Raw genomic sequence first — 15,436 nt, 5'->3', positions numbered from 1 at the left:
ATTCATGACCCTCATATTAGTCTTTATTCTATTCTTATCTCTGAAGGTCAAGATTTTGGGAGAGTGTAAGATTAGTGTTAGGGTTGAGTTGAAGGGTCTAAGATAGGGCAATGCTTGGGATGGGTGAGGTCAAAGGTGGAGTTAGGGTTGGGATAAGGCTCAGGAATAGGTTGATGGAAAGAATGGTTATAGGAATTTGAGTAGAGTACATAACAGGGTAGAGATCAGGGATAGGGTGTGAACTTAGAATGGGATGGGAAGAGAAAAATAAGTAGGAAATGGGGTGAGGGTAAGAGATGAGGAAAGATATCCAGAATGAGGTAGGGTTGGGTAAGGGCAAGGGAAAAATAAAGTTAGGAATGAGGTTTGCAGTGTATGGAGAAGAGGTCAAGGATAGGGTAAAGGGAGGTGTGAGATAAGGTGAAGGATGGATTGGAATAAGTTTTGGGGTGAGGAAAATGTATAAGGAGTGAAAATTGGGAACCAGGGAATAGTATAAGATTCAGAGATGTAAATGATAAAGTTGAATTATTTTAAGGCTTATTTGTTCATATTAATAAGAAAATAGATTTGAGAAACTGAAATGTATATTTCAGTTTACTGAAACATGTATATTATCATATGTGAAACGTATGAAACATGTATATGTTTCATATACATATATGAAACATGTATATTATCATATGTGAAACAGATTGCCAATCCAGGTTTGATGCATGAGACAGGGCGCTCAGGGCCAGTGCACTGAGATGACCCTGAGGGATGGTGTAGGGTAAGGGAGTTAGAGAAGGCGAGGTTCAGAATAAGAAGGAAACCCTCATTTTACAGGAGCAGATCACCTTTAATGAGGCCACAAGGGGCAGCAGTCAGATTAGTGAGCTGCTGCACTTACCCAAGAAAAGAGTAAGTATATATAGGCATGCATGTGGAAAGCTACTGTCTAAGGGGGCCTGTTCTTCTCCAAGGTTGTTTGGAGTAGTTATCTCTTAAATGGCTGGGGCAGGGGAATTTGGAGATCGGCCAGAGGCTGGACCGGCTGGGAGCTGGGCGTAATCAACCTAATGTCCATTTTTTTCTTCGGGTAAGAGAATTCTTTGTTTTGCATAGAATGGTGGGGAGGACCTGGAGGGGAGTTTTAACTCCAGGCTATTTTGAGCCATGTAACTTTCCTTCAGATGGGATGGGTAGGGAGGTGGGAGGGGGGTTCAGAATGGGGGACACATGTACACCCATGGCTGATTCGTGTCAATGTATGGCAAAAATCACTACAATATTGTAAAGTAATTAGCCTCCAATTAAAATAAATTACTTAATTTTAAAAAAGAAAATAGCTTTCAAAAGAGCAAAAAAAAAAAGCAAACAGAATTATCTTCAAAATAATATCATTTTTAAAAACTACAATTTTATTCTAATTTTTATTTTTCTGTTCTTTCTTCTTTTCACTTTTCACTAGTGAGGGTCTCTAGTCTTGCATTATGGAAAAGGCACATGACTTTACACCCTATGACCTATTTAAAGCACTTTGCTATATTTTGAATTTTCACTTCTAAAACACTTAAAATATAATCATTAGATGGAAATATCACATGCAATTAATTAAGCTTTCTTACTAGTTAATGGATTTTAGAATAGATAGTGCACATTTTCTGTATTTGCTTTATTCTTAAATAGAGATACCACTTACATTAATTTACTATTATATTAATAATCAAAAACAATTCCCCTTACTTGGTTTTCCTTTTGGTTAGATTTTTTTGATAGTTATATATTTTAATATTATAACTGCTTTTGATACTGTGGTTTTCTGAAGTAAAGTTTCACTACATGTATAAGCCCTCAATTTTACTTTTTAATTATGGGCATAATTTGTTCTCAGTTTAGTATTCAAAATCATTTCTAATTATTAGTCAAAATTCAGTGTTCTTAGGTTGTTCTTAAGATTAAAGTTATTTTATTTATCAGCTCATTTTTTTTTACACCAAATGGTCACAATGCCCTGTTAGTTGGACAGTAGTAACTGTCCTGCACAATATGGCTGACTTCTGGTAAATTTTAAATTTAAATAACAGAAGAAGATCAAATCAATATAAAAATGAACAATTTTACTTTCTGTGATTTTTAAATTTACTGTTACAATCTAATAAAAAGGTGATTACAGATATTAAAACTTTTAATAATAGATCATTTCAAAGGTTTATGAGAAAAGAGATATATAAATCTGTAGAGTTAGAAAAATTAATCTTCTATTCACACTGAGAACACTTCATGCTTTTCTAGTACCTTGGAAGGAAATTATATGGCTAATTAAGCTAATTATATTATTGTCTTTTAATCAAATTTTATTTCCAGTACAGAACAATATGCAGAAAAATTTTCAAGTTCTTTCTCCCACTTAGTGCCATTATTAATTTTAGCACATAATTTTCTTATTTTAAAGAGGATATATTAAAATATAGAAGTATATATATAAATTTAATCTATCTTTGGTAAGAGTGAAAGAGTTAGAAATGGCTTATTTTCTTCCTTCAACATTATATATTTAGCATTGCAACTTTAATTTTTTTTTTCATGAAAATCTCAAATTCATTTGGTGTGAAATTTATGATAAAAGTTTTCTTATTCAATATATTGTATACTCCTTACTATCATTTCTGTTGACTTCTGATGATTACTGACTGACTTTAGATAACTTCCTTGATATGTGTAAGCCTAAGACATGGTACAATCTTTGACTATAGATAACAACATATCACTGAAACTTTTGCATTGCCCAGTTTTAAACAAACAATATTTAGCAGAATAAAACCGATTCTATAAGTAACTTTCTTTACAAATTTCATAATTATTTTCTTAGACTATATTTGTTTGCTGCTTTATCTTAGTTTCATTCAATTTTTATTATTTTTAATATAAATTTATTTATTTTAATTGGAGGCTAATTACTTTACAATATTGTACTGGTATTGCCATACATCAACATGAATCCGCCACGGGTGTACACGTGTTCCCCATCCTGAACCCCCCTCCCACCTCCGTACCCATACCATCCCTCTGGGTCATCCCAGTTCACTAGCCCCAAGCATCCTGTATCATGCATCGAACCTGGACTGGCTATTCATTTCATATACGGTATTGTACATGTTTCAATGTAATTCTCCCAAATCATCCCACCCTCTCCCTCTCCCACAGAGTTCAAAGACTGTTCTATACATCTGTGTCTCTTTATACTAAGGCATATATGGAATTTAGAAAGATGGTAATGATAACACTGTATGCCAGAGAGCAATTTTTTAAAAAAAATTACAAAAAAGATGCAGGTAGCCATCTTACCTATACTGTTTTTTGATATATTTATTTTAATTGGAGGCTAATTACTTTACAATATTGTATTGGCTTTGCCATACATCAACATGAATCCACCACGGCTGTACACGTGTTCCCCATCCTGAACTCCCCCTCCCACCTCCCTCTCCATACCATTCCTCTGGATCATCCCAGTGCACCAGTCCAGAGCATCCTGTACCATGCATCAAACCTGGACTGGCGATTCATTTCACATATGATATTATACATGTCTCAATGCCATTCTCCCAAATCATCCCACCCTCGCCCTCTTCCACTGAGTCCAAAAGACTGTTCTATACATCGGTGTCTCTATTGCTGTCTTGCATACAGGGTTATCGTTATCATATTTCTCAATTCCATATATATGAGTTTATATCCTGTCTTGGTGTTTTTCTTTCTGGCTTGCTTCACTGTGTATAATAGGCTCCAGTTTCATCCACCTCATTAGAACTGATTCAAATGTATTCTTTTTAATGGTTAAGTAATACTCCATTGTGTATATGTATCACAGCTTTCTTATCCATTCCTCTGCTGATGGGCATATAGGTTGCTTCCATGTCCTAGCTATTATAAACAGTGATGTGATGAACATTGGGGTACACGTGTCTCAATTCTGGTTTCCTCAGTGTGTATGCCCAGTAGTGGGATTGCTGGGTCATATGGCAGTTCTATTTCCAGTTTTTTAAGGAATCTCCACACTATTATTCATAGTGGCTGTACTACTTTGCATTCCAACCAACAGTGTAAAAGGGTTCCCTTTTCTCCACACCCTCTCCAGCATTTATTGCTTGTAGACTTTTGGATCGCAGCCATTCTGACTGGTGTGAAATGGTACCTCATTGTGGTTTTGATTTGCATTTCTCTGATAATGAGTGATGTTGAGCATCCTTTCATGTGTTTGTTAGCCATCTGTATGTCTTCTTTGGAGAAATGTCTGTTTAGCTCTTTGGCCAATTTTTTGATTGGGTCGTTTTTTTTGTTTGTTTTTTTTTTTTTTTTGTTTGTTTGTTTGTTTTTCTTTCTTTCTGGAATTGAGCTGCAGGAGTTGCTTGTATATTTTTGAGATTCATTCTTTGTCACTTCCTGCATTTGTTATTATTTTCTCCCATTCTGAAGACTGTTTTTTCACCTTGCTTATAGTTACCTTTGTTGTGCAAAAGCCTTTAATTTTAATTAGGTCCCATTTGTTTATTTTTGCTTTTATTTCCAATATTCTGGGAGGTGCATCATAGAGAATCCTGCTATGATTTATGTCCAGAGTGTTTTGCCTATGTTCTCTAGGAGTTTTATAGTTTCTGGTCTTACGTTTAGATCTTTAATCCATTTTGAGTTTATTTTTGTGTATGGTGTTAGAAAGTGTTCTAGTTTCATTTTTTTACAAATGGTTGACCAGTTTTCCCAGCACCACTTGTTAAAGAGATTGTCTTTAATCCATTGTATATTCTTGCCTCCTTTGTCAAAGATAAGGTGTCCATATGTGCGTGGATTTATCTCTGGGCTTTCTATTTTGTTCCATTGATCTATATTTCTGTCTTTGTGCCAGTACCATACTGTCTTGATGACTGTGGCTTTGTAGTAGAGCCTGAAGTCAGGTAGGTTGATTCCTCCAGTTCCATTTTTCTTTCTCAAGATTGCTTTGACTATTCGAGGTTTTTTGTATTTCCATGCAAATTGTGAAATTATTTGTTCTAGCTCTGAAAAATACTGTTGGTAGCTTGATAGGGATTACATTGAATCTATAGATTGCTTTGGGTAGTATACTCATTTTCACTATACTGATTCTTCTGATCCATGAACAAGGTATATTTCTCCATCTATTAGTGTCCTCTTTGATTTCTTTCACCAATGTTTTATAATTTTCTATATGTAGGTCTTTTGTTTCTTTAGATAGATATGTTCCCAAGTATTTTATTCTTTTCGTTGCAATGGTGAATGGAATTGTTTCCTTAATTTCTCTTTCTATTTTTTCATTATTAGTGTATAGGAATGCAAGGGATTTCTGTGTGTTGATTTTATATGCTGCAACTTTACTATATTCATTGATTAGCTCTAGGAATTTTCTGGTGGAGTCTTTAGGGTTTTCTATGTAGAGGATCATGTCATCTGCAAACAGTGACTTACTTCTTCTTTTCCAATTTGGATTCCTTTTATTTCTTTTTCTTCTCTGATTGCTGTGGCCAAAGCTTCCAAAACTATGTTGAATAGTAGTGGTGAAAGTGGGCATCCTTGTCTTTTTCCTGACTTTAGGGGAAATGCTTTCAATTTTTCAACACTGAGGATAATGTTTCCTGTGGGTTTGTCATATATAGCTTTATTTATGTTGAGGTATGTTCCTTCTATTCCTGCTTTCTGGAGAGTTTTTATCATAAATGGATGCTGAATTTTGTCAAAGGCTTTCTCTGCATCTATTGAGATAATCATATGGCTTTTATTTTTTAATTTGTTAATGTGGTGTATTACAATGATTGATTTGTGGATATTGAATAATCCTTGTATCCCTTGGATAAAGCCCACTTGGTGATAATGTATGATCTTTTTAATGTGTTGTTGGATTCTGATTGCTAGAATTTTGTTAAGGATTTTTGCATCTATATTAATCAGTGATATTGGCCTGTAGTTTTCTTTTTCGTGACATCTTTGTCAGGTTTTGCCATTAGGGTGATGGTGGCCTCATAGAATAAGCTTGCAAGTTTACCTCCCTCTGCAATTTTCTGGAAGAGTTTGAGTGGGATAGGTGTTAGCTCTTCTCTAAATTTTTTGTAGAATTCAGCTGTGAAGCTGTCTGGACCTGGAATTTTGTTTTCTGGAAGATTTCTGATTACAGTTTCAATTTCCTTGCTTATGATGTGTCTATTAAGATTTTGTATTTCTTCCTGGTTCAATTTTGGAAAGTTGTACTTTAATAAGAATTTGTCCATTTCTTCCAAGTTGTCCAATTTATTGGCATATAATTGCTGATAGTAGTCTCTTATGATCCTTTGTATTTCTGTGTTGTCTGTTGTGATCTCTCCATTTTCATTTCTAATTTTATTGATTTGGTTTTTATCCTTTTGTTTCTTGATGAGTCTGGCTAATGGTTTGTCAATTTTATTTATCCTTTCAAAGAACCAGCTTTTGGCTTTGTTGATTTTTGCTATGGTCTCTTTTGTTTCTTTTGCATTTATTTCTGCTCTAATTTTTAAGATTTCTTTCCTTCTACTAACCCTGGGGTTCTTTATTTCTTCCTTTTCTAGTTGCTTTAGGCGTAGAGTTAGGTTATTTCTTTGACTTTTTTCTTGTTTCTTGAGGTATGCCTGTATTGCTATGAACTTTCCCCTTAGGACTGCTTTTATAGTGTCCCACAGGTTTTGGGTTGTTGTGTTTTCATTTTCATTCGTTTCTATGCAAATTTTGATTTCTTTTTTGATTTCTTCTGTGATTTGTTGGTTATTCAGCAGCATGTTTTTCAGCCTACATATGTTGGAATTTTTAATAGTTTTTCTCCTGTAACTGAGATCTAATCTTATTGCACTGTGATTAGAAAAGATGCTTGGAATGATTTCAGTTTTTTTGAATTTAACAGTGCTATATTTATGACCCAGGATGTGATCTATCTTGGAGAACATTCTGTGTGCGCTTGAGAAAAAGGTGAAATTCATTGTTTTGGGGTGAAATGTCCTATAGATATCAATTAGGTCTAACTGGTCCATTGTGTCATTTAAAATTTGTGTTTCCTTGTTAATTTTCTGTTGAGTTGATCTATCCATAGGTGTGAGTGGGGTATTAAAGCTTCCCACTATTATTGTGTTATTGTTAATTTCCCCTTTCATACTTGTTAGCATTTACTTACATTTTGTGGTGCTCCTCTGTTGGGTGCATATATATTTATAATTGTTATATCTTCTTGAATTAATCCTTTGATCATTATGTAGTGTCCTTCTTTGTCTCTTTTCACAACCTTTGTTTTAAAGTCTATTTTATCTGATATGAGTATTGCTACTCCTGCTTTCTTTTGGTGCCTATTTGCGTGGAATATCTTTTCCCAGGCCTTCACTTTCAGTCTGTATGTGTCCCTTATTTTGAGGTGGGTCTCTTGTAGACAACATATGTAGGGGTCTTGTTTTTGTATCCATTCAGCCAGTCTTTGTCTTTTCGTTGGGGCATTCAACCCATTTACATTTAATAAAATTATTGATAAGTATGATCCCATTGCCATTTACTTTATTGTTTTGGGTTGGACTTTATACACCCTTTTTGTGTTTCCTGTCTAGAGAATATCCTTTAGTATTTGTTGGAGAGCTGGTTTGGTGGTGCTGAATTCTCTCAGCTTTTTCTTGTTTGTAAAGCTTTTGATTTCTCCTTCATACTTGAATGAGATCCTTGCTGTGTACAGTAATCTGGGCTGTAGGTTATATTATTTGATCACATTAAGTATATCCTGCCATTCCCTCCTGGCCTAGACAGTTTCTACTGAAAGATCACCTGTTATCCTTATGGGAATCCCCTTGTGTGTTATTTGTTGTTTTTCCCCTGCTGTTTTTAATATTTGTTCTTTGTGTTTGATCTTTGTTAATTTGATTAATATGTGTCTTGGGGTGTTTCGCCTTCAGTTTATACTGTTTGGGACTCTCTAGGTTTCTTGGACTTGAGTGATTATTTCCTTACCTATTTTAGGGAAGTTTTCAACTATTATCTCCTCAAGTATTTTCTCATGGTCTTTCTTTTTGTCTTCTTCTGGAACTCCTATGATTCAAATGTTGGGGCGTTTCACATTGTCTCATGTCTCTGAGATTGTCCTCATTTCTTTTAATTTGTTTTTTTTTTTTCTCTCTGATTAATTTATTTCAACCATTCTATCTTCTACCTCACTAATCCTATCTTCTGCCTCTGTTATTCTACTGTTGGTTCCCTCCAGAGTGTTTTTGATCTGATTTATTGCATTATTCATGATATATTGACTCTTTTTTATTTCTTCTAGGTCTTGTTAAACCTTTCTTGCATCTTCTCCATCCTTATCTCCAGGATATTTATCTGTAACTCCATTTTGTGTTCAAGATTTTGGATCATTTTCACTATCATTATTCGAAATTCTTTATTAGATTGATTCCCTATTTCTTCCTCTTTTGTTTGGTTTGGTGGGCATTTATCCTCTTCCTTTGTCTGCTGGGTATTCCTGTGTCTCTTCATCTTGTTTATATTGCTGTGTTTGTGGTGGCCTTTCTGTATTCTGGCAGTATGTGGCGTTCTCTTTATTGTGGAGTTTCCTCTCTGTGGATGGGGTTGTACGGGTGGCTTGTCAAGGTTTCCTGGCTAGGGAAGCTTGTGTCGGTGTTCTGGTGGGTGGAGATGGATTTATTCTCTCTGGAGTGCAATGAAGTGTCTAGTAATGAGTTATGAGATGTCAAAGGGTTTGGAGTGACTTTGAGCAGCCTCTATATTGAAGCTCAGGGCTATGTTCCTGTGTAGCTGGAAAATTTGCGTGGTATGTCTTGCTCTGGAACTTGTTGGCCCTTGGGTGGTGCTTGATTTCGGTGTAGGTATGGAGGCGTTTGATGAGCTCCTGTCGATCAGTGTTCCCTGGAGTCAGGAGTTCTCTGGTGTTCTCAGGATTTGGTCTTAAGCCTCCTGCTTCTGGTTTTCAGTCTTAATTTTACAGTAGCCTCAATACTTTTCCATCTATACAGCACTGTTTGTAAAACATCTAGTTTAATGGTGAAAAGTTTCTCCACAGTGAGGGACACCCAGAGATTTTCACAGAGTTAAATGGAGAAGAGAGGAGGGAGGAGGGAGATAGAGGTGACCAGGGGAAAAGAGGGGGAATCAAAATAGGCGAGAACAAGCTAGCCAGTAATCAGTTCCCTATGTGCTGTCCACAGTCCAGAACCCTTAGAGATGTTCACAGAGTTACACAGAGAAGAGAAGAAGGAGGAAGGAGACAGAGGTGGCCAGGAGGAGAAAATGGGGAATCAAAAGGAGAGAGATGGATCCAGCCAGTAATAATTTCCCTAAGTGTTCTCCACAGCCCGGAACACACAATGAGATTCACAGAGTTGGGTAGAGAAGAGATGGGGGAGGGAGGAGTTAGAGGCGACCTGGTGGAGAAAAAGGAGACCAAAGGGGGAGAGAGCAGTCAAGCCAGTAATCTCGCTCCCAAGTAAAAATGGGTACTTAAGATTGGGTTCTTAAAAGTACAAAATTGATAACAAATACTAAAAAGCAAAGATTCAAAATCTAGAGTAGAGGCTGGATTTTCAAAAATACAATATTAAAGAAAAAAAGTCACAAAAATTATAAAATGTATATATATATATGAAGTTTGCTTTAAAAAATAGTGTCTCTTTTTTTTTTTTGCAAAGTAATAGTAGGTTATAAAAATGAAATTTACTCTATTAAAGTAATAGAGGACTTAAAAATAAAAAAAATAAAAATTAAAGAATGATAGTAAGAATAGTAAAAATATATCTAGGACTTTCTCTGCTGTTGTTGTGGGCAGTGTGGGGCCCGTTCATTTTCAGATAGTTCCTTGATCCGGCTTATATTTCTCAGGATCTATAGGCCCCTTCCTATGTAGCCAGTACTAACTACAGGGTTTTAATATATTGCACCTGTCACTTCCAAGGAGGTCCCCTCTGGTTTCGCTTCTTCTGTTTGCTGGTCTCTTCAGTGTCTGATTTCCACCCTGACACAAGGGGGCAGTGGTTGACACTTTTTTAGGCTCACTTGTTCAGTCGTTCTGTGGGGAGGGAGGGAAGCTGCAAACAAATAACACTGGCATGTGCTTGAAGTGTCTCGGCCACACTGGGTTTGCCCCCGCTCACAGCATGTGTGCTTTCCGTGTCTACACTGCTTAGGCTCTAGGTTGCTCTGCTAAGAACTGTCTGAGGCCAGCCCTGGGTTGCACTTCCCAGGTCTAAGCTGCTCAGTTTCAGGTACTGGGGTAGTCCTCAGAGGTGCATACTCGGTTGGACCTGCATTTTGTGCCCTTCCCTGGTCCAAGCAGCTCAGATGACCAGGTGCTTGGCGAGTGTGGTTGCTGCTACTTATTGCCAACCCTGTCCCTGCCACTCAGTTTTCTGGGTGTGCAACTGGCTCACCTTCTTAGACGGATGTTAACCATCCAGAATCCCAAGAAGTCTTGGTTAGCAACGAAGCCTGATTGCAGTTTGTTAGATAATGCCTCTCTGGGTCCATGGTTGCCCCCTTCCGCCTCTGGCTGCCCTCACCTGCCTGTCACCAGAGGGGGATGGCCGGTCTGCAGCCGGCTAGCTCTGCTCAGTCCTTTATTCTGAGAGCAGGCCTGAAGGTGTCTTAGGTTAGGGCTTTTCGGTTAGCTCTAGTTAGTCCTTTGTGTTGTGAGCAGGCCTGGAGGTGTCTTAGGTTAGGGCTTTTTGTGTGGTAGCTATCCCAGAGTCTGGTTTGCTATCTCAAGTTAGTTTCCTCAGATTGCCCTTGGGTCATTTAGGCCTGGTCCTCACTCTAAGCAATGCAGCCTGTGCCTCTCTGCCCAGCCCCTGCTTGCTAGCGGTGGATGCAGACATCTGCACTGTTTCTCCACTGGGGGAGTTACCGTTGTGGGTTTTAATTATTTATTTTTTTTTTCCTCCTGGTTATGTTGCCCTCTGTGGTTCCTGGTTCCAAGGCTCACCACAGACTTGGTCGTGAGAGTGTTTCCTGGTGTTTGGAAACTTTTCTCTCTTTTTTAAGACTCCCTCCCCAGGTCAGAGCTCCATTCCTACCTCTTTTGTCTCTCTTTTTATCTTTTATATTTTTTCCTACCTCCTTTTGAAGACAATCGGCTGCTTTTCTGGGTGCCTGATGTCCTCTTCCATCATTCAGAAGTTGTTTTGTGGAATTTACTCAGCATTCAAATGTTCTTTTGATGAATTTGTGGGGGAGAAAGTGGTCTCCCCTTCCTATTCCTCGGCCATCTTAGGACTGCCCACTCTTACATATACTTTTTATATTTAAATTTTAAATCACTAAACATAACACCCAAAATTTTATGAATCATGAACATGATGAACACTTACATGAACACTTACACAGAAGTTATTTTTGTTGTTCTTGATGGTACTGTGATGGTGTTTTGTTTGTTTGTTTTGTTTCAGTGACCCTCTTTAATTGCATATCAGTGTTATATACAGTTGAATGCAATGTTTTTCTACTGTCTTTCTTATCACTTGCTGTTTGATAAATGCTAGTTCTTAGTAAGTCATTTTTCAGTTTCCACCTTACTCCTTTTGCACTCACAAAGGAATAGTTCTGTTTCACAAAGTCAGTGTTACAAGAGAGCTTAGAGGGTAGACTTTCAGTTAAAGAGATGAGCTGTTTGTTTGTTTGTTTTCAGGATTTGGCAGTAACTGAAGTATAGCAGTCTGTATTCTTCCATTATTTCTGTGGTTTTGCCACCCCATGCAAGATTCAGGTTACTCGAATCTGAAATAGTACCCCAGCTTCTGGGTTGTAAGAAGTAGGAGAAAGAAATCTCGCTACTTTTCCTTGTGAGGCCAAGGTCTTGGTTCAACAACCACAATAAGCCAGCAGAGAGTAAAAAAAAAGGAGGCTAGCCAGCCTCTTTACCTCTTACCTTGAAAGCCAAATGAAGCCTGTGAGTAGGGAAGAGTTTTCCCTCAGATCATAGATTATCACCCCTTGTACTAGTTCAGATGGTAAAGCATTCAGCTGCAATGCAGGAGACTTGGGTTCTATCCCTGTGTTGGGAAGATTCCCTGGAAAGGGAAATGGCAACCCACCCCAGTATTCTTGCCTGGAGAATTCCATGGAGAGAGGAGCCTGGTGGGCTACATTCCACGGTATTGCAAAGAGCTGGATATGACTGAGCGACTAACACACACACACTGTGGTAAGGCACACAATAAGGGGTTAGGTGGTACCTATAATTAAATTTTCCTTGGTTTTGTAAAACAACAGCTATCATTATTTAGGAAAGTTGAAAATTTAAATGTACAAATTGAGTAGTGACCCATATGCTCTAAACCTTTGGACAAAATTTATATTATGTATAAATATAAAGCAATGAAATTATTTTACCCATGTAGTTTATGGGGTGAGTTTCATTATCTTATATAACTTATCTATCTAAAGAGAGTTAGGAAATAAACATTTGTGAAAATCAGATTTTATAGATAACTATGGTTGCATGATTTGAATACTATACTGATCACCTCGGACATGTAAAAGTGGTCTTCTTTCTTCTGAGAAAGGCATCCTATTCAGTAATTTAGTAAAATATTTCACTAATTTCTCACTTCTATCTTGTATTTTTTTGCAAAACTAGTAATTGCGAAGAATGAGTAAAGTTAATTTCCTTAAAAGACATGTTTTAACATGCAATATTTTAAGTATCCTGTGGTGCTGTTAGTGTTGTTTTACCTGTACCCATATTATTTACATCACAACCACATATACATTTACAGTTTTATCTCCTTGTATTTTTAAAGCATCCAGTAAATATTTACAATTTTTCCAGATATGTGACACAGAAATAAATATGTATGTTTAAATACTCTTGTTAGTGACTTTTCTTCATAAGTCATATCAGAAATGCATTGTATGCAGGAATCTTCTGCTAAGTCTTCTGGTTCCTTAACTTTCAGTTAATAAACTTCTTGGACATTAAGCTGGATTCATCCAGATAACTTGATAACTGATATCACTTTCATTTGCCCATCAAAATATTCAAGAAAGCCTGAAGTTTGGGGGACTATGAGATATTCAATATTATTTAGAGATTAGTGGTTATTTTGTTTGGTGACAGATAGACACTATCTCTTTACTACTATATATAGAAATATAGGCTTGATGAAGTAAGTGTTTTACTCCTCCACAACTCATCCCTTCCAATCATATTATTCCACAGATTAATAGAGGATAACCATTCAGAATAAACTACTAAGTAGATTCCAATCTAATTCCAAAAACTCCAATAAAAGACATCTATAATAAATGTATTTATATGTTTATTTATACATTAATTAAGTTAATTAAGATTTTTCATTTACTATTTTGGATTGTAAAATTTGACACAGCTCTGTTTTGGTGTTTAGTGTCTTGGTATATTCTTTTAACTATTAGGACAGCTTTGTAAGGTGTCAGTTTTTATAATTGTGTTCACCTATCTTTGAGAGTTCAATAAGTGGAGATGATACAATATGCCTGGAAGTTCCAATATTATTCCTGAGAGTTTCAACATTACCCATGGGTATTCCAATATTACTTCCCCTGGGAAGGCCACCATTTCCTCTAGGAACTTCAAGATTAACCAGGGGGACACCACCTCTGTCCCTGGGAACTCCAGAATTATCCATGGGGATCCTAGCTTTATTAATGAAAGCCCCAACATTACCTATGGGGACTTCACACTTGCTCTTGGGAATCCCAGAATTATCTGTAGAAACCCCAACATGGCCCATGGGAACCCCAACATTAGCCTTGGGTATGATGACATTATTCCTGGGAAGCCGACCATTGCTCCTGGGGAGCATAGGATTATCTCCAGGAATTCCAACTGTATCCCTCATTGCAGAAGATTTCTCAAAACTTGGATTGATAGGAAGATGTTCTCCAGAAGCCGACAAAACGGACTTTTGCCAGGCCTCTTCAACTGTCACTTTCCTTTGCATTTTCTAAAACACAAAGTTAAAAGTTAGTTTTAAATGATTAAATATTGACTATCATTTTAAGGAAAAACTCCATGAATAGGAATGAGAAACTAATGAACCCAAATTTGATCTCAGTTCAATCATTTTAATGACTTAAAATTATATGACAATAGTATCACAGTATGTAATCTTTTGTTTAGCAAAATATATTGATATGTTCTTTTGGGTGAAAAGATGGACAGAGAAAAGTGAAAATCTGGCTAAATAGTCCCACACAATGACCAAGAATTTAGGGTAATGGAAAATACAGTAAGGCATGGAAGGAGAGGAAGAGAGAGATTAAGTAACATTGTGATGGGAGGTGGACTACAGAAGCATATTAGCCAATGAGAAATTATAGTGGTGGGTAGCTGAAGGGCTTTTGGAACAAGGACATTTAATATTCAATTTTATTTCTTTGGCAGTATGAGAGTTTATTCAGTGGTAACATGAAATCAGAGAGTGGTAACCATAGGATGGAAGTACACAGGAATCTACAGGAATCTTGAGGAGGGGATTGAATGTGAGACTGAGATTGAGCCAATTTTAAGATGAAGTGATCTAAGCTGACTTTGGATTATACTTGGATTTCAATTGCTGATAAAGAACCTCTTGGTGCCCTAAATATGTGTAGAAAAAGAAATAAATTACATAATAGCCAGATTATGATTTCCAGACAAACTCTGGGCTAGATTCCAGATATTGGAACTACCTTTGATAGTTTGATAGTTGGAACTACCTTTGGTGGGGCTAATTCTATGAAAGGTTTCTGACTGATGACACCATTTTCAGGAAATTATGGGGAAGGCTACTAACATGAGTTAAATTAAAGATTCCAAATACTATATGGTATCCATAGTAGCATTGTTGTGCATGTTTACATAGCTGTCAATGATAAAAACAAAAATGCTAACATAGTTAATAGCAAAGATAAATCTAGGATTTTGCATAAAATACATTATAAGCACACTAATAAATACATTTAAATATTCAATTTAATATTATTTTTAATCAGGAAGAGGCTATAATATTAATCATTCATTTGTCAATATTTTCTAAAGAATAAGGTGCACATATACAGGAAGAAATGGAGAGAATCTCCTCCCCCTCCTTCTTTTTCTTCTTCCTTTTTAAACAACAGGATGAGATCCATTATCTCCTTCATTTTCTAATCTAATCCTCTGTTGATGAGTGTGCTAGGGGGTAAAATGTTCTATTCTATTGGTTAAAAACTATGATGCAATGTCATTTTCTCAAGATTACTCACTTAACTGGAAGTTATTTTTAGTAGAGAATATTTATTCAAAATCTCTTGGACTTCCCTGGTGGTTCAGTGAATAAAAATCTGCCTGCCAATGCAAGGGACATGGATTTCATCCCTGGTCCCAGAAGGCTCTTCCACATGCTGTGGAGAAGCTAAACCCAGCCACCACAACTACTGGGTCCATGCA

Source organism: Bubalus bubalis, chromosome X, assembly GCF_019923935.1.
Source record: "Bubalus bubalis isolate 160015118507 breed Murrah chromosome X, NDDB_SH_1, whole genome shotgun sequence".
In the NCBI taxonomy this organism is placed as follows: Eukaryota; Metazoa; Chordata; class Mammalia; order Artiodactyla; family Bovidae; genus Bubalus; species Bubalus bubalis.
The sequence above is the reverse complement of the archived record's forward strand: the minus strand, read 5'-3'. Positions refer to the sequence as shown.